The following is a 19,940-nucleotide window of genomic DNA, read 5'->3' as shown; positions in this document are numbered from 1 at the left end:
CAGGTTAAGAAGCAAATGCTTCAAGGAGATTAATGCAAGTTGCTTGAGTTTGATTGATTATCATGAACTAACTTGTTTGTTTTGTAGGATGCTTAGCTCATATGCTTTGAGCTTTGTGCATTGCACATTTGACTGATTCTGTTGATCCTTATCTTATATTGATTTTGAATTTGAGTTGTGTACTGATTTTATTTGATTGATTTCAGGTACCATTAGTTGCTATTAGTTCTTTGAGAACTTACATTGCTTTGCTTGATAGCATTTGCATTGAGGTAGAATCTCTTGTCTTCATGTAGTCTGGAAGACCTGGCCTGTTACTTGGCCAGGCAACTGTCTGAAGTCCTCCTTAAGAGGCGATGTTTGTGCTTGTTTACTTTTGTCCCAAGCAGGAAAAGTCCTCATTTGGGCAATTGGTAGATCAAAGAGATATGTAGCCTATCTCCTACTATTCTGTGAGTCACTCACCTTGCTCACACTACTTGTGTTGATGCATAGTGAGTAAAAACCCAAGATCTATAGAGTCTAATCTGTGGAGAGAGTTCCTACTTTCTGAACTCCCACACCTTCTGATATTCAAAGCTCTCCCTGACCAGGGATAAGAGCATGAGGCACACCCCTCATATCCTTTCATCTGCTTCACCTTGGCTCTCAATGTCAAGGTTAAGAGCACCATTAACCCTATTCCAGTTGGCTTCAGTGCCTACCCTTTGTATGAGCCTCATTGTTTGGTTATAGAGTGTGCTGAATGACTTTGGTTGATTGATTACTTAGTTCATTTGTACATGTCTGCTTACATGCTTTGTGCATTTATCATCATTAATTGCTCATTAGTGCATGATCATTTCATTTGTCTTTGTGACATATCCTTGTTGTTTGCCCATTGAGGACAATTGTAAGACCATTCATTGGCCATTGTTCCTATGATATGGAAGTGAGTATAAGACCATTTCATTGGCCACTCATCATTTCTTTGCTTGATGCATTTGTTTGTTTTATGTGAGGATGCAATTGTAAGTCCGTGTAATTTGGCATTTGTTTTCCTATGATCATATGTTGGAGGTTAGAGTAAGCCCAAATAGATTGGCATCTGACATCCAAGTGTTTGCTTTGTTGTTGGAGATTGGTATAAGTCCAGATAGATTGGCATCCGGTATCCACTTTTTATTTCTTTGTTGAGGAGATTGGTATAAGTCCATAGAGTGGCCTCTGATATCCAGTTTTGTTTTAGGAGATTGGTATAAGTCCAGTGATTGGCATCCGGTATCCGCTTTTGTTGACTTTCTTCCTTTGCTTTGCTTGTTTGCTATTGCTTATTGCCTATTCCAAAGGACACACTTGAGTCATCTTCTATATGATTTCAAGAGGTGAACCTTCTAGGAAGTTTTACACTCCATCTTCATCCATTCATCCATTTTGTCCTAGACCTTTTCACACATTGTTTTTAAAACTTGAGATAAATATTGTGCAAACATCTTCATGCTTTCAAATTAGAAACCTAGACCCTAAGTCCTTGACTTTTCGAACTCCATTTCATAATACTTCTTTTGAATCAATCTTAATCATACTTTGACCCTCCTTTTGTGAATAATCATGATCAATTAACTTCACCCATTCAATTGTTTTGTGGCGTTGTCCATTCTTGTTAAGTTTTCATACATTAGCCATAGATTTGATTTATCCTAGTTGGTTGATGTTAATCTCACCTATTTGTCCTTAGTTGATTGAATTGTAAGTCTTCCTTGCTTATTATAGGGTTAACCCCTCACTAGCAAGTTGAAGCTTTTCTCACATGGTGGACTTGTTGTTTGTATAAGGTTGAGTTTTCTCCCGTGGATAACGTAAGACCTTAAGGCTTGTGTTTAAAATTGAATCCACTAACTTTTGGAAATCTTTTAGCCGAACTACGGCGTTTCGATCCTTACCTTTGATGGAAGGTACGTAGGCAACGGGTTCATCCGTTCGAACACAAAAATAATAAAAATTGTATATTCTTTTCTCATCATCCCAATCATGTTTGCACAATAAATATTTCATAACAAATAACATTTCAGTACAACAAGTGTGAAAAGGGCTCCCTAGGAGTACCTAGGACGTAGTGGGTGCCTAACACCTTCCCATTGCGTAATTTACCCCTTACCCAGAATCTCTGATCTTTTCATTAGTTTTCTATGTGTAAAACTTCTTAGGCTCTTGTTCACTTTTTAGCCCGTCCTTTGGATAAATAAAAGTGCGGTGGCGACTCGATTCATTGTATGCTTTGCTTATGGTTTAATCAATAAATCATATAGCGACGAATACACCGCTACAGGACCCTGCAGGGGGCGTTCGCCGAGAGAATGGTTGGTTGTCCGGTGACCAACTTTTCAGATATAGTGGTGGCTGGCGAAAGGATTGAGAGCTGGCTGAAGCTCGGAAAGATTCAGGGTAATGCTTCTTCTTCAGGGTCGAAGAAGCCCTTCAGTAATGGCCAGAGAAAGAAAGAGGGTGATACCAGCGCGGTCTATGCTCAAAGAGGACCCAGTAGGGATCGTTACTTTCAGCACACTGCTGCGGTAACTATTCCTGCTGACAATCAACCTGCACAGCAGCAACAATAACAACCTCAACAGCAGAGACAACCCTTTCAGCAGAGGCCTCAGAGGGCTGGTTATCAGGTGCGGGGGAGGATGAATGACCGTCAGTTCGACAGGCCACCTGTGACTTACTCTTTCTTGTTCAAGAAATTGCAAGACTTGGGGTTGGTACAGTTAAGGACTCTGGCACCTTTGAGACCTGATCAAAGGCCAGCCAATTATGATGAGAATGCAAAATGCGAACTTCACTCAGGTGCGCCCGGACACAATATAGAGAACTGCAAAGCTTTTAAGCACACAATTCAAGACCTGGTGGATTCGAAGGCAATCAACTTCGCACCATCTCCCAATATCAATGCTAATCCCATGCCTGCGCATGGTCAAAGGGGGGTGAATGCTATCTCTGAGGAGACTAGGGTTGGGCTGTCTACTGTTGATCAACTGAGGACTCCGTTGGCTGAGGTTAAACGGCAGTTGTTGTTAAATGGGGTCGACCCGGGCTGTGGTATTGATTGTGCTGAGTGCACTGTTGTTCAGAATGGGTGTGAATTATTGAGGAGGACTGTCCAGGGTTTGATGGACAATGGGAGTATTCTGATTGAGAGGGCTGATATGGGAAAAGAAGAGGTCTCCACCATAACAATTTATTTTGATCCGGTGGATTTGTCTACTCTTGCTGAGGCAGCTCCAGTTACCATCACGGTACCTGGACCAATTCCGTATGACAAAGATGATGCCGTGCCATGGCATTATGGGGGAGAAGTGTACTGTAATGGTGAGAAAGTAGAAGATCAGACTGCAAGCGAAACCACCGTTTCAAAGGTGGATAATGCCGGTACCAGTGGGTTCACTCGCAGTGGCAGATTATTTGCACCAGATGCCTTGAGGGGAGGAGAAGGAGAAAAAGAGAAAAAAGAAAAGGCCGAGGCTTTAGCCAGGGCAAAAGGGAAAGCAGTGGTGAATGATGGTACTCCTGATGTGACACCGACGCCTGTGGGGTCGGAAGAGAAACTTGATGATGATGCAGAGGAATTCTTAAGGATCATCAAGAAGTCTGAGTACAAGCTTGTGGACCATCTAACAGCCACGTGTGAACCGATATTCAAATTGTTGAGAAAAGACCAAACGGTCAGGTGGAATAATGATTGCCAAGCGGCATTTGAAAAAATCAAAGAGTATTTGCAGGAGCCTCCGATTCTGATGCCTCCTGTGGAGGGAAGACCGTTAATTCTGTACTTGACAGTCCTCGAGGGGTCTATGGGGTGTGTATTGGGGCAGCATGACGAGTCTGGTCGAAAAGAGCATGCCATATACTACCTTAGCAAAAAGTTTACCGACTGTGAAACAAGATATTCACTGCTCGAGAAAACTTGCTGTGCTTTGGTCTGGGCTGCTCGCCGACTGAGGCAGTACATGCTGGTTCATACCACTTTGTTGATTTCCAAGATGGATCCAATCAAGTACATTTTTGAAAACCCAGCATTGACCGGACGGGTTGCGAGGTGGCAGATGATTCTGACAGAATATGATATACAGTATACCTCTCAGAAAGCAATCAAGGGGAGTGTATTGTCTGATTACCTCGCCCAGCAACCCATTGATAATTATCAACCGATGAAGTTTGAATTCCCTGATGAGGACATCATGTTTCTCAAATCGAAAGATTGTGAGGAACCAATCCCGGAGGAGGGGCCTGACCCTGAATCCGAATGGATTTTGATGTTTGATGGGGCCGTTAGTGTGAATGGTAGCGGTGTTGGTGCTGTTTTGGTTACGCCGAAAGGATCCCATATTCCTTTTGCTGCCCGGCTGACATTTGAGTGCACCAACAACGTGGCTGAATACGAAGCTTGTATATTGGGGATTGAAGAGGCGATTGATTTGAGAATCAAGAACCTTGTCATATATGGAGATTCAGCTCTGGTTGTAAATCAAGTTAACGGAAAATGGTATATGCATCAGTCTCATTTAGTTCCATATCGGGATTATACGAGGAGATTGTTGACGTTTTTCACCAGGGTGAAGATGCATCATGTGCCTAGAGAAGAGAATCCTTTGGCAGATGCTTTGGCTACTCTAGCTGCCTTGATTAAAGTGCAGTGGTGGAATCAGTTCCCCAGTGTGGAGGTAGGTCGTCTGGATAGACCGGCTTATGTGTTTGCTGTTGATACAACGTCTGATGATGAGAAGCCGTGGTATTACGATATCAAGCGCTATCTGAAGACTCAAGAATATCCTGAGGGAGCATCTAAGAAGGACCGAAAGACTCTGCGGAGGTTGGCCATGGTGTTCTACCTGAACAAGGATGGGGTTTTGTATAAGAGGAATTTCGATTGGGTCTTGCTCAGATGTGTTGATGATAGAGAAGCAAGCCAATTTATGAAAGAGGTTCATGAAGGATCGTTTGGTACCCATGCCAGTGGGAATGCGATGGTAAAGAAGCTGCTGAGGGCAGGTTATTACTGGATGACAATGGAGGCCCAATGTTTCAATTTCGTGCGGAAGTGTCATAAATGCCAGATTTATGCTGACAAGGTGCACGTGCCTCCTAATCCGTTGAGTTTAATGTCGTCTCCATGGCCGTTTGCTATGTGGGGCATTGATATGATTGGAAAGATAGAGCCTACGGCTTCGAATGGGCATCGGTTCATATTAGTGGCTATTGATTACTTCACCAAGTGGGTAGAAGCAACCTCTTATACGAACGTGACGAAGCAGGTCGTTGCCAGGTTTCTCAAGAGAGATATCATTTGCAGATATGGGGTTCCCGAGAGGATCATTACGGATAATGGTTCTAATTTGAACAACAAGATGATGGCAGAACTGTGCCGGGAATTCAAGATCGAGCATCACAATTCTTCTCCCTATCGTCCGAAGATGAATGGGGCGGTTGAGGCAGCCAACAAGAATATAAAGAAGATTGTGCAAAAGATGGTGGTAACCTACAAAGACTGGCATGAGATGTTGCCATTTGCATTGCATGGGTATCGAACATCGGTGCGTACGTCTACTGGGGCAACTCCTTTCTCGTTGGTGTATGGAATGGAAGCTGTGCTACCGGTTGAGGTTCAGATTCCCTCTTTGAGAGTCCTGATGGACGTGAAATTGCAAGAGGCAGAATGGGTAAGGACCCAGTACGAAGAGTTAAGCCTGATTGAGGAAAAGAGGCTGGCGGCCATCTGTCATGGGCAGTTATACCAGCAGAGGATGAAGCGTGCTTTTGACAAAAAGGTACGACCTCGGGTATATCACGTAGGTGATATGGTGCTGAAAAGGATCCTTCCTCCTCAAAACGATCGAAGGGGCAAATGGACACCCAATTATGAAGGTCCATTCGTGGTCAAGAAGGTTTTCTCTGGTGGAGCTTTGTTGCTGATGACCATGGATGGCGAAGATTTTCCATCCCCTGTGAATGCGGACGCAGTTAAAAAATACTTCGTATAAAAGAGACCCGCTGGACGAAAAGAATAAGATGGTCCAGGCAAAAATGGGCATCCCGGCGAACCAAAAATACAGAAAGAAAGGTTCGGGCAAAAATTAGGGATAAAATGAAAAATTGTACACCCGGCAAGTCGAAAACCTGAAAAGGCGGCTTGGGCAAAAAAGGGTATCCCGGTGGACTGAAAACCCGAAAGGGCGGTCCAGGCAGAAGAGGGATTGAAACGAACAACTGCGTCTGGCGTGACCGTTTTTGCTTTGGTTAAGGCATCATGGATAATACCCGGTAGGGATCAGTCGGAAACGTCTTGTTCAAAAGGCAGAAAGCACGGAGAGTCTGAGGACATATGGGGTGTAACCGAGTTGGAACTCGATGAGATCACGGGTTTCACATTGCCATTAGGATAGGTTTTTCCTTTTGTGCGCAATTACCTCTTTTCAGGAATTGCTTCCTTTGTATTGCTCGGTTTTGAGCCACACTTTTTCAATCAATAAAATGCATATTCAGTCAAATAATTTTGTTTTTGTTTTTCATTACCGCTTTGATTGCAAAAACATCCAGGTTATTTTTGATAAAGAATTTTGCATTTTAAGACATACAGGTCCCTTCCAATGCATGCTTATAAGATTGAAAATTTGAAATCTTATTCGGAAGGTTGAGTGACCCAAGTGTTGAAATCTTGACACGCCTGGGGCATGGTTTTATCTAACGATCTTTTTTGCAGGTACTGTTAGGTATTTTCACTCACTTGCAGGTTGTGATGTGGAAGCTTTTGACGAAACAATCCCCATGGAGTCCAATCAGGGACGAATGAATGGAAGAACGGTGAAAAGACGGCAAGACGTACGACGATCCTTGATTTTAATCAAGAAGACTCCTCAAAGTCGGAAGATTGAAAAGTCTGTATAAATCCCAGGAGTTCGCTTTCCGTCGAGTACGGAGCGGTTTGGAATACAAGATGATGGAGCAGAAAGGTCCGGACGAGTCTGGGAGTTCTCAAAATTGGAAAGATGACATGGGAGTTGGATATGAATGCCATGGTTCGACGAGTCGTTGGGTGTTCAGTACCAGACTATCCTCCTCCCCAAGCAGAGTCAGAATGACTAATTCCCCAGCAGATTCAAGGTCTGTGGCTTCCCTAGCAGGGTCAGGATGGTTATCCCCAGCAGGTTTAGACCAATGCTTCCCCAGTTGTCAGGCCGGGAGGTTGTTGTTCCCCAGCGGAGGTATCTGTGAGGGTTTCCCGAAGCAGAGACGAGATTGTTGTATCCCCAGCTAGTCAAGACTGGTGTATCCCCACAGAGCGCTGGTGGTTCTATCCCCAGCAATTCCCCAAGCGGATCGGGTGCAAAGGAGGTTTTTCCCAGCAAGGGTTGCCTTTTCCCAACAGCAGCGCTATTCCCCAGCAGGGCGGAGTCGGAGCGATGGGGAGTTCCTCAGCAGAGTGTCTCGAGCTCCTCAGAAGAGTCCCTTGAGGGGGATGCTTTTGATACATGCATCATGTAAATAGCATAGCATATTGCATAATGAATCGCGTAGCATTTCCATAATTATGGAGCATTACGCAGAAAAATCAATCATGCATCATATTGCAAGCATGAGCTAGTCTCAGACCGTGGTTACCGTTTGAGAAGTGGTTGCCTGAGGGTGAAGGTGTTGCTCCGAGGAGTTTGGCACCGTTTTTTTATCACCAGTACTTCCCCAGTAGTGCGATACTGGAGGGAACTTTTCTGTCGGACAGAGATGGGAATGTTACGCGATCAGCGCGACTCAAACCGTGGTTACCGTTTGAGATTGGTTTTGCCGGATGGTGAAGGTGTTACTCTGAGGAGTTTAGCATCATGATGTCAGATCAGCAATGTTCCCCAGTAGTGCGATACTGGAGGAAATTTTTTCCGTCGGACGGAGATGGAAATAAAATCAAAGGACGCTACGCGATCAGCGCGACGATCGGGGTTCAATTGGAAAAAGGGAAATGTTGAGGCATTTTCTGGAGATCAGGGTTCAAATGGAGAAAAGGAAATGTTGAGGCATTTTCTGGAGATCGGGGTTCAAATGGAGATTGGAGTTGAAGATTATATCCGGGATGAGGTCCGCAGGATTATCTTCTGTTCATGTGTCACCTTAGACTTTGGCTGAGGCTAATGGAGGTCGTTATGGGTGTCTTCTGAAGAAGAGATGCACATGTTACCTTCCGTTTGTGAAGGTGTACCCTCTGATATGTCGCCCTCAGAGTGGTGTTTGGTGTTATTTCCGACGTTGCCAGCGGAATTATCACGAGAAAGTGGAGAATGGGGTTCAAACGGAGAAAGGGAAATGTTGAGGCATTTTCTGGAGAGCGGGGTTCAAATGGAGAAAGGGAAATGTTGAGGCATTTTCTGGAGAATGGGGTTCACAATGGAGATCACAAGTTATCGTTAGGAGACTGGGGTTCAAATGGAGAATGGGGTTCATTATTTTGGCAAACAAGCTGTTGGGGTTCAAATGCAATGATCCGGGATCATTTACGCGAAAGAATTTTCGGGGTTCAAGAAAAGAAAAGAAAAAAGATGATAATAATCCCCAGCGGATGTGTGGTGTTCAGGCCATGGTTATCCCTGCGTTACCATTATTTTGATGTCCAGGTTGACGTTTCTATTTCGGTGATCAGGCCGACTTTCTCCGTACCAGATGGATTTTTCTTTCAAGATTGTGTCTTTGCCGATTCTGACAGGCACTGTTAATTATTTCCCATCAGAGTGCAAATTGTTCGTCTGTTCTAGGTATTCAATCACTCTTCACCCTGATCATCTAAAAGCCGAGGCTATTCATATCGACAGGTTCATAGTGGATTGAATAGGGGCAGCTGTAACACCTCAAAATTTGCCCTCCTCTCTTGGGACTAGCTTAACATATTGCATTGCATTTTTAGGTCATTAGGCATTGCATCTTTGCATATCATGTGGTTACATGGAACAAGTCATCCTCATAAGTCTTGGTCAGAAGATAAGAGAGGTTAAGATGCAAGCCTGAGGGTTTCATTGATTGAATTGATCATTAATCATCTGAGGATGTGTGGTACAAATTAGGGTTTCTTGATTCTCAAAGAGATTGAGCTTTATCTTGGTTGCAATGATACATCATCATCATCATGGTCTTGTTATCATCTAAGAGATTCAAGAGATTGATCAGATACCTTGAGATTAGGGTTTTGACCACTGGTCAACCCTAATCAGTCTAATCAGCTGCATTGGGCCAATCAGAGCTTGTGAAGGAGATGGGGTCTACAATGGATATGGGGATCATTTCATGATTGTATTGAGCTTATGGAAGCTAGGGTTACATCATTGAGCCATTTCATCAGGAGTTTGAGGCTCAACTGGATCAGTGCATAGCCAAATTCATCTATCAATCAGAAAAGTCAACTGTGGTCAACTGTGCCTGAATTGATGGATTTGGAGGTGGGAGAGGGTTGGATATACTTCATTCATGTCTAAACAAGTTTCATTTGACATTTCAAACATCAAGAATGAAGAAAATAAAGTCAGATGGAAACTTTCCAAAAATAGAAAGTGACTTGTAATTGAAAACTGCCAAAAATGGAAAGTTTTTCACCTCAAAATTACATGTCCAAAAATGCTTCAAATGAAATTTTGTCCAACATGAAAGTTGTAGATCTTTCTCTCACCTTTCCAAAAAGTCCAAGAACACTCATTTCTCATGTGTGGTTGGCAAGATATGGTCAAATCATTTTCAGAAAATGTTGATTTTCAAAGTGGCATAACTTTTGAATGGAATGGCCAAATTGGGTGATCTTTCTTTGAGCAAACTCCATTTTACATGTACTTTCATGATGCATCATCACATTTCATTTTAAATCATCATGGCAAAATGTCATTTTTCAAGTGAACTATTTGAAAATTGGTGGGAAAAATAGGCAATTTCCAAAATACATGGCATTTCCACACAAAACCAATTGCAACACATTCCAAATGACATTTAGAACTTGCTTGAACTGATTTTCTTCTGTTACATTGCCTAATTTGCAAAAGGATATTTTGGCCATTACACATAAATTGCATTTGTGCTAATTCACTCCAATTTTGCTAATTGTGATTAACTCTTGGATTAGGAGTTGGTATAAAAGGATAATTATAACAGAAAATCATAATCACATTTCACAATTTCAGATCTAACAAACTTTCCCTCCAAAAACCTCTCAATTCTCTCAAAACTTTTTCACATTTTTTCATCATTTCTCATTGAATTCTTCATCAATTGTGCTCGTTCTTGTTGGATCCATCACCTACCAAGGCTTGTGCACGACTGTTTCACAAAATCAAGGCAAAAACATTGAGGAATTTGGACTGTTGAAAGCAAGCTCATCCATGGAATTTTGTTAATTCTTGCATCTGGAGCACAATTGAGCTGAGGCACGTACTTCAATCATCTTCCACATCATTGAGCTTCATCTGTTTTCACATTTTACACCTGGAAACGCACGATTTCAACAGCTGCCATCACCACAAGGTTAGAACTCGATCTCCTTAATTGCTCAAATCATGACATGGCTTTGATAGATCTTTCAACGTAGAGTAGCATGAACTTTGAATCGTTGAATTTGGTTGAGTATTAAGGAAGAAATCTTGAATTTAAGTTTGATGTGCAAATGTTCTTTTGCTCGATCCCGTTGATATGATTAGAGTTAGGTCAAATGCTTGTTAGATTCAGGATCCTGGTTGAAAGACGAATCCAATGATGTATGATTTGTTCGTTTTAGTGAAATTTTGTTCATATGGATTTTCTGGAAATTTGTTTGCTGAACATGGTGAAGAACTCGTTCCAGATGTATGTTTGATCTTCATGGCCTGGCTTTGTGTTTGAAAACCTGTTTACCGCGTGTTTGAACCAATCGCGTGCTGCCACCGCATTAGTGAAACGCGGCGTTTCACTCTGGCCATTGCGTTATTACAAAATTGCCACTATGACATATTAAATCACATTATTTCATTTTTCTTTTTTTCCATTTCATTTCATTTGATCATGCATCTTCAAAAATTCATAAGTTCTTCATTTCTTGTCCAAATTTGATGAGACTTTTTGCATTATTCTCCTTGTGATGTGTAGTTTTTTATGGTGATTTTTATTATTTTTGTGCATGTGTGGAAAAATAAATTGCCTAGGGTTTGATTGAATATGTCCAATTTGTGTATGCCATGCCATTTTGCTTGTGAAATCTTGATGCTTCCATAGAAATGCTTGAAATTTTACATGCCTATTATGGACTCTTTGCTGGTGAATTTGATGTATAGTTTGCAATTTTTGGATCCCTGGTTGATGAGATATGAATTTTTGATTAGAGGTGTGACAATTTGTGTCACACCATGCTTGGTGAATTTCATGATTTTATTTGATGTGCTTAGGGACATTGGATTGAGTTGAATTTTTGCATGATTGAGCACATGGATGTTGAGATTACATGTGAATTTTTCTGGATTTATTGATGGCATTTCCTATTTGATTGGAATTTTTCCCCCTGTTTGGTCATTTGTTGATTTTTTGTGACACATGTTTGTATTTGGCTTGTGAAATTCTGGTCATTAATTGGATGGATGTGAAATTTGACATGTGACCTCTAGACACATTTAGGTCATTATGGTTTTGATCCCATTCATTTATCATGTTTTCTCACTGTTTTATGATTGATGGAAGTTGATGCTTGTTTTGATGCCTTGTGTTGGCTTGCTTGAATTTGTCTGGACTTTTTGATTTTCATTGACCTGCTTCCCTTGATCCAAATGAGCTGAAATTTGATATGCTATTCATTGAATGTGTTCTGTTTAGGCTTGAATTTTTGTGGAATTTATTGAGCTGTTTTGATATTGATTTGATTGTGATCATTCTGTTTGCTCCAATGTGTTTCCAAAGTGCATAGTTTGGCATGTTTTGTGTATGAAATGGATTTGGTGCATAGTTTTGGTGTGAGACTAATTGGATTCTCTTCTTGCTTGATAAATCTTGGTTTTGATTAATTTTCACTTGCTGTTTTGAATTTTTCACCTCCTTTGGACCCTAGGCTTGTCCTAGTGGTCTTGTTTCTCACGTTTGAATGTGATTTTCAGGTTGAAGAAGCAAATGTTTAAAGGAGATTAATGCAAGTTGATTGAGTTATATGCTTGTTATGAACTAACTTGGTTTATTTTGTAGGATGCTTGGCTCACTTGAGTTGATTGTGCTTTGCATAGTGCATTGTCTGATTGTACATTGACTGTTGGTTCTTATGCTGTTTGTTTTGACTTGGTGATTGGTATACTGACTGAATTAGATTGATTTCAGGTACTTTAGTCGCTTTAGTTCTTTGAGAACTTGCTGTGCTGCTGCTTGGTTGTATAAACCAATTGAGGTAGACTCTCTTGTCTCCATGTAGTCTGGAAGACCTGGCTTGTTATTTAGCCAGGCAACTGTCTGAAGTCCTCCTTAAGAGGCGATGTTTGTGATTGTTTAACTTTGTCCCCAAGCAGGAGAAGACCTTGATTAAGGCAATTGGCGGATAAGAGAGATATGCAATCTATCTCCCGCTATTCTGTTGAGTCGTCCCTCTGCTCACACCACTGTGTTGATGCATTGGGACATTAACCCAAGATCAGTTGAGTCAGAGTCTTGAGTGTAGAAGGGTTCCCTCTTTCTGAACCCACACTCCTTTGTCTGAAGCTCTCCCTGGCCAGGGATAAGAGCTGTGAAGTCTCATCTTCACTCACCTTTCATGTGCTTCACCCTGACTCTCAATGTCAGGGTTAAGAGCGAACACTACCCTGTACAGCTGGCTTGCTCTTGCAGCCTCACCCTTGTTTAAGCCTCACTTGACTGGATATAGTGTGTGCTACTTGTGAATGTTTGATTTGTTTTGTTTATGCTTGCATGTTTTGCTTTTTCCTGGTTAGGATTAGCTTGCTGTTGTGCAAGTAGATAGAGAACCATAACATAGGGCAATGATGCATGATAACACCTAGGCTCGAGTCCAGCTCCCTAGTAGTGCGTCTCCCTTTGTATCTGGTTAGAATTTCTTTCCTTGTTAAGGGGAACTACGTCGCCCTGATCCTCATACCAGATGAGGTACGTAGGCAGGAGACCGTGCGAGGTCTCTCCGGGCACTTTTTTCTTTTTGTGTGTGTTTGCTTGTTAACCCTTTTGTGTGTCAGGATATGGATGTAAGCCCAGCGATTGGCTGTCTGTATCCTTAGTGTGTTTATTTGGTTCGGAAGCCGATGTAAGTCCAGCGATTGGCATTCGGGTTCCATGTTTGCCTGTGTTTGTGTGTGTCTTGTTTGGCGTGCGTGAGCCGAACTACGGCAGCTCTGATTCTCGTTCCAGACGAGATACGTAGGCATAGGACGCGATGTCCTAGCGAGCCCTCTCCTCTTTTCCCCACCTGTGTTGTCTTCAGTGTGTGTGTGTGTGATGTTTGTTTTAGCAACCTTTTCTTTCTTTTAGAGCGTGGATCCCGTCGAGTACGACGGACGTGAGGGGTGGTAATACCTTCCCCTTGCGTAACCGACTCCCGATCCCATTCTCTTTGGTCGCGAGACCATTGCTTTTCCCAGGTTTACTTCGAGCGTTTCCTTTCCCTCTTTGGGATAAATAAGGCACGGTGGCGGCTCTGTGTTGTTTTTATTTCAGCCCGCCGGTTGTTTTTCGCGGATGCGACACCATGTTTTTGTTTGTTTAATTTTGTGCTAAAGACCTCAACGAGGCATGGTTACATAAAGACCTCCTAAGTGAAGAGGCATTGGTAGATAAAAGGGATGTGCAATCCATCCCCTGCTATTTAGTTGAGTCCTTCGTCTTGCTCACACTGTGTGTTGATGCAATTTTGAATAAAAACCCAAAATCTTGTACATAGAGTCAGTCATTATGGAATAGAGTTCCTCATTCTAGACTCTCACACATTCTTTGATTCAAGCTCACCCCGGCCCGGGTTAAGAGCTATGAGGCATAACCCTCATTTCCCATTTCATCTGCTTCACCCTAACTCTCAATGTTAGGGTTAAGAGCTCAAAACACCCATACAGTACCGGCTTGTTTGTCAAGGTCGATATGACCCCTTGACTAAAGCCCAACCTTGCTTGAGCCCCTTGGTTGTGTATAGTGTATGATAATTGACTGCTTGTTTGCTTATTTGTCCATCTGTGTATAATTGTTTGTGTGTGCCTCTGTGCATTGTTTTCATCTTTGAGCATTAATTGTGTATCATTTCATGATCATTGTTCATACTTCGTGACATTTTGTTTTGTCCATTGAGGAGTCAATTGTAAGTCCAGCTATTGGCATTTGTTTCCTGTGATCTGGTAGGAGTTGGAACTAAGACCATTGATTGGCATTCCATTTCCATGGAGTCGAGTGTAAGACCATTTATTGGCAACTTGTTTCCTCTTGCTTATTGCATTTGTTTTCTTTGCTTTGTGAGGCTAGTGTAAGTCCATTGATTGGTATCTGGTTTCCATGTTTTCTTTGCTTTGTGAGGCTAGTGTAAGTCCATTGATTGGTATCTGGTTTCCATGTTTTCTTTGCTTTGTGAGGCTAGTGTAAGTCCATTGATTGGCATCTGGTTTCCATCTTTGTTCTGTGAGTCTAGTGTAAGTCCATTGATTGGCATCTGGTTTCCATTTATTTTGGCTATCTCTGATACATGTTTTACTTGCTTACTGCTTTGTGTTGCCTTATTCCAAAGGAACTTCCTTGGATCATTTCTATGATCTTGAGAAAGCAACTCCTATCCGTGGCTTTGTCCCTTAACCTTAACCCTCACCCCTTTTATGCTTAACTTTGAACCTTGTTTTCATCCTTAACTCAAAACCAGAAAACTTTTGTGCGAACATTCTCACTTGTTTTCAAAACTAGAAACCTAGGCCTTAAGCCTCTGATTTTCAAACTTCATTTTCACAATACTTCTCCTGAATTGAATTTAATGTCAACTTTGACCATCTTTTGTGAATACTCCTAAATGGTTAATTTCACCCATTCAATTGCTTTTTGTGGCTCTTGTCCACTTCTTTATAAGTTTTCATGCATTAGCTATAGATCTTAGTTATCTTAGTGGTTGATGTGAATCTCACCTTTTGTCCTTAGTGATTGAATTGTAAGACTTCCTTGCTTTTTATAGGGCATTGGTCCCTCACTAGCAAGTTGAAGTTGTTCTCACATGGTGGACTTGGTGTTGTATAGGTTGAGTTTTCTCCCGTGGATAACGAAAGACCTTAGGGCTTTTGTTTTAAAATCAATTCACCCATGTTTTGGAAATCTTTTAGCCGAACTACGGCATTTTGATCCTTATCTTTCATGAAAGGTACGTAGGCAATGGATTCATCCATCCAAACACAAAAATAATAAACTTGTACATTCTTTTCTCACCTCTTCCCTCATGTTTGCACAATAAATATTTTCATAAACAATACTTTTTACAACAAGTTGTGAAAAGGGCTCCCTAGGAGTACCTAGGATGTTGTGGGTGCCTAACACCTTCCCATAGCATAACCAACCCCCTTACCCAGATCTCTGACCTTTTATTAGTTTTCTTTGAAAAACTTCTTAGGCTTTTGTTCGCTTTCTAGCCATTCCTTTGGATAAATAGAAGTGTGGTGGCGACTCTATCTTTGTATGCTTTGCTTTTGATTTAGTCAATAAATCTAAAGGCGATAAATACACCGCTACAGAAAAGTGGCGACTCCACTGGGGACATTTTCCCGGTGGGTTTGCCAACTTTTCACACTTTGTTGTATCATATTTGTCTATTGTTTATGACATATTTTTGTGCAATTTGGGATTACTGTATTGATTGTAATGCTTGAATTGCTTGATATATCAATTGCTTGCTTGCTTGGTGATCTCTGTGAGATGAGTTCTATACCCGAACTCGAGTGCACCCTATGATAGGAGAATGGCATAGTCTCGTCGACTTATGTGGAGTTATTCCGTAGCAAGTTGACTTGCGAGTCCATTCACTTGGTGGAGGTCATGTTGGATTAATAATGTCACACAAGTTATTTGTGGTTAGGCTTTATTCTTTCAACATGTGCCTTAGAAGCCAAGGACCTTAGTTTACCAAGGCCATCTTGGCCTATTTTTAGGACGTAGTGCGGAGGTCGTTCAGATGTAAGATCTGATGCGATTGTTAGGCGATACTACACTCATAAGAGTCTCTCTTGAGAATATTTTTGGAATACAAGTATTCGTTCCTCCGATAATATTCGAAAGATGGGATGATGACTATGGGAACCTCTGGTAGAACATGTTCGGCAGGTTTAAACCATAGTACACTCCTTTTGGGTGGTTCTTAACCGAGACTCCATGCTCGTGACTCACAACAAACCCGTGATTCATGGTTGATCCGTTCAACTATCGTTAATATCAATGGAACTTGGGTGTTGATAAGGTGAAAACCATAATCCACCAAGATGGATTATTGATATTAAAGATGGTTGAACTGTTCGTATATCGTTAATATCAATGGAACTTGGGTGTTGATAAGGTGAAAACCATAATCCACCAAAATGGATGATTGATATTAAGGATAATACGAGCTATCCCATGACCTTTGTCTGGTGTGCTTTGCTTGATCCTTGAGTGTGATTATTGCATTCATGCATTCATGCATTCATCTGCATCCATATCATCAGAAAAAAGAAAAGTTTCAAGGAACTTAAGGGGTTTATTTGCAAAATTTTCAGATATGGAAAGACAAAAAAGGCATACAAAGAAGTACAGCTGCAGACAACCCGATTTGAAAGAGTTAAGGAATCTGATATCCTATGTATTAGATCCCTTGGGTTTCAAAGCTCGTTATGGGAAGCTTCTGCCTCTTCTGACTACTCAGGTTGACGAAGGGTTGATGAGTACTTTGGCACAGTTCTATGATCCTCTGTATCACTGTTTCTCTTTTCTAGACTTTCAGCTATTGCCTACCCTTGAGGAGTATGCTCATCTTGTGGGTATTCCTATTCTGGATCAGTTGTCGTTCAGTGGTTTGGAGAGTATTCCTACTTCTCAAGAGATAGCTGACATGTTGCACATAGATGAATCCTTGGTTAAAGCTCATATGACTACCAAAGGTGGAATTCAAGGTCTCCCTTTTGAGTTCCTCATCGCTCAAGCTACCGTTTATGGGAAGGCCATGAGTGAGGATGCCTTTGAAGCCATATTTGTGCTTCTCATCTATGGATTGGTATTGTTCCCCAACATCGACAAATTTGTGGATGTGAACGCTATTAGGATCTTCTCGGCTCTTAATCCCGTTCCGACTCTGTTGGGTGATACCTATGTCTCTTTGCATCTGAGGAATGCAAAGGGTGGTGGCGTTATTGTGTGTTGTTTGCCTCTGTTGTATAAGTGGTTTATTTCTCACTTACCTCAGACGGTTGCTTTCAAGGAGAACAAGGGATGTCTACGGTGGTCTACGAGACTCATGTCTCTCACTAATGATGATATCTCTTGGTATGATCGCGCATATGATGGTGTCCAGATCATCGACTCTTGTGGTGAATTCTCCAATGTGCCTCTTCTTGGTACATGTGGTGGGATTAGCTACAACCCTATATTAGCACGTCGTCAGCTTGGGTTCCCCTTAAAGGATAAACCTAATAACATTCTGTTAGAAGGTGTATGCTTTCAGGAGGGTAAAGATCCCCAAGGCCTGAAAGCCAGGATGGTCCGGGCTTGGCGCAAGATTAACAAGAAGGGTAGAAGTGAGTTGGGTCCGAAGAACTGCATTGCTTTGGAGCCGTATACGACTTGGGTGAGGAAGGGAGCATCCGAGTATCTCATGCCTTATGACTATCCAAGACCTACACCTTTGGTTGTGGCTGGGCCTTCAACCCTCCCTAACCAAGGCGTAGAGGAGTTGAGAGAAGAAGACCTTTCACGTGCCTGGATCCATGAAAGAGAAGAGTTGCTTCAACAGCTTAAGGAGAAGGACGCTCTGATTGAGTTCCTAGAGCATCAGGTGATTGACGATCCGAATGATGCATGGACTTCTTTACTCCCTCAGTCTTCCAAGTTCTGGAAAAGTAGGTATGACAGACTCGCCAAAGAGAAGGCGGATATGGAAGCATCATACGAGAGAGAGATTAAGAGGCTTCGTGCATCTTATCTTCCGGCATCCCGAGCTTCTAGGGATCCATAGGATGTTTATTTTCCTTCTCTCTTGTAATGATTAACAATGTTGTACTTCTTTTTCTCAAATATATTTGATGAGATATTTTCCATATGCGATTAAATGCTTAATATTCAAAATTTGCAAATAATACCGTAAAGTTCCTTCGAAAATAAAAACAAATCATGTGCACGAGCATTGCATGCATCATTTGCATAAGCAGGTGTTTGTTCCGGTCTTCTTGTCTGTGGCCTAACTCTGTGCTCTTCATTTATTTTGAAGACAAGCTGACTCATCGGTACTACACCAGAGCCAACTCTTCTAGATCGATGGATCATCTCGAGCAAGAGAATTGCGAGCTGAAAGAGGAAGTCGCCAGACTGAGTGCTCTGATGGAGCAATTCCTAGCTACTCAGAATCAGCCTTCTCCAACACCTGCAACTCCTCCCTAGAGGACTATTATTTCTGAGGTTGTTTCTGCTACTGTGCCAGCTGCCAGTGCCCATTTCGTACCAACAGCCATGCCAGCCGGGTTTCCGTGGGGTATGCCTCCTGGCTTTATGCCTGATATTCCAGCTCCAACGTTTGCTTCCATGCCGGCATCTAGCCCGGTCATTGCTGTGCCTCATCCTGTCGTGCATACCGTTCCTAGGGTAGACGACACCATCTATCATTCTGAGCCGTCTGAGGGCCCAGATGTTCATGAGAAGATGGATGCTATGAATGACCAATTTCTTGAACTCCGCAAGGAATTGAAGACCCTTCGAGGAAAGGATTTGTTCGGCAAGTCTGCAGCCGATCTCTGTTTGGTTCCCGGTGTGAAGATACCTGTCAAATTCAAGGTCCCAGACTTTGAGAAGTACAAGGGGAACACCTGCCCTCTCAGCCACCTGGTTATGTATGCCAGGAAAATGTCTACTCAAACGGATAATGATTAGCTGCTGATTCATTAATTCCAGGACAGCTTGTCCGGTGCTGCACTGCGATGGTATATGAGTTTGGACAGTGCAAACATCCATTCCTTCAATGATCTTGGCGAAGCCTTCGTCAAACAGTACAAATACAATGTGGATATGGCTCCCGATCGGGATCAACTCAGAGCCATGTCCCAGAAGGATAAAGAGACATTTAAAGAGTACGCTTAGAGGTGGCGAGAGCTGGCAGCTCAGATTACTCCTCCGCTGGAAGAGAAGGAGATGACCAAGATCTTTCTAAAGACCTTGAGTTCATTTTATTACGAGCGGATGATTGCTAGCGCTCCTTCTGACTTCACCGAGATGGTGAACATGGGGATGCGTCTAGAGGAGGGAGTCCGTGAAGGACGGCTGACCAAGGATGAAGGCTCTTCAAGCAAGCGATATGGGGCATTTGCAAAGAAGAAAGATGGGGAGGCACATGCTGTGCAATCCCATACCAAATCTAGAAGACCCTCTGCCAGGAGGAAGCCGGTGTGTTCAGCCAGAAACCAACATCAGGTGGCTCACATAGCACCTGTCTTCAGAGACAACAATCAGCAATATCAGTACAATAATCAACAACCAACTCAGCAATATCAACAACAGCATCGCCCTCAGCAACAGGCTTACCAGCCTCGCAACAGTAATCAAGCTAGTACGAGGTATGAGAGGAAGAAGATCACTTTCGATCCGATTCCTATGTCATACGCAGAGCTGTATCCCTCTTTGATAGAGCGGAAATTGATTACTCCCAGGGACCCTCTGGCTGTACCTGCTAACCCTCAGTGGTGGTACAAGCCCGATCAGCATTGTGTTTATCATTTGGGTGCTCCCGGCCATAATGTGGA

This window comes from Lathyrus oleraceus, chromosome 1 (genome assembly GCF_024323335.1).
Source record: "Lathyrus oleraceus cultivar Zhongwan6 chromosome 1, CAAS_Psat_ZW6_1.0, whole genome shotgun sequence".
NCBI lineage: Eukaryota > Viridiplantae > Streptophyta > Magnoliopsida > Fabales > Fabaceae > Lathyrus > Lathyrus oleraceus.
This window is presented reverse-complemented; position numbering follows the sequence as displayed.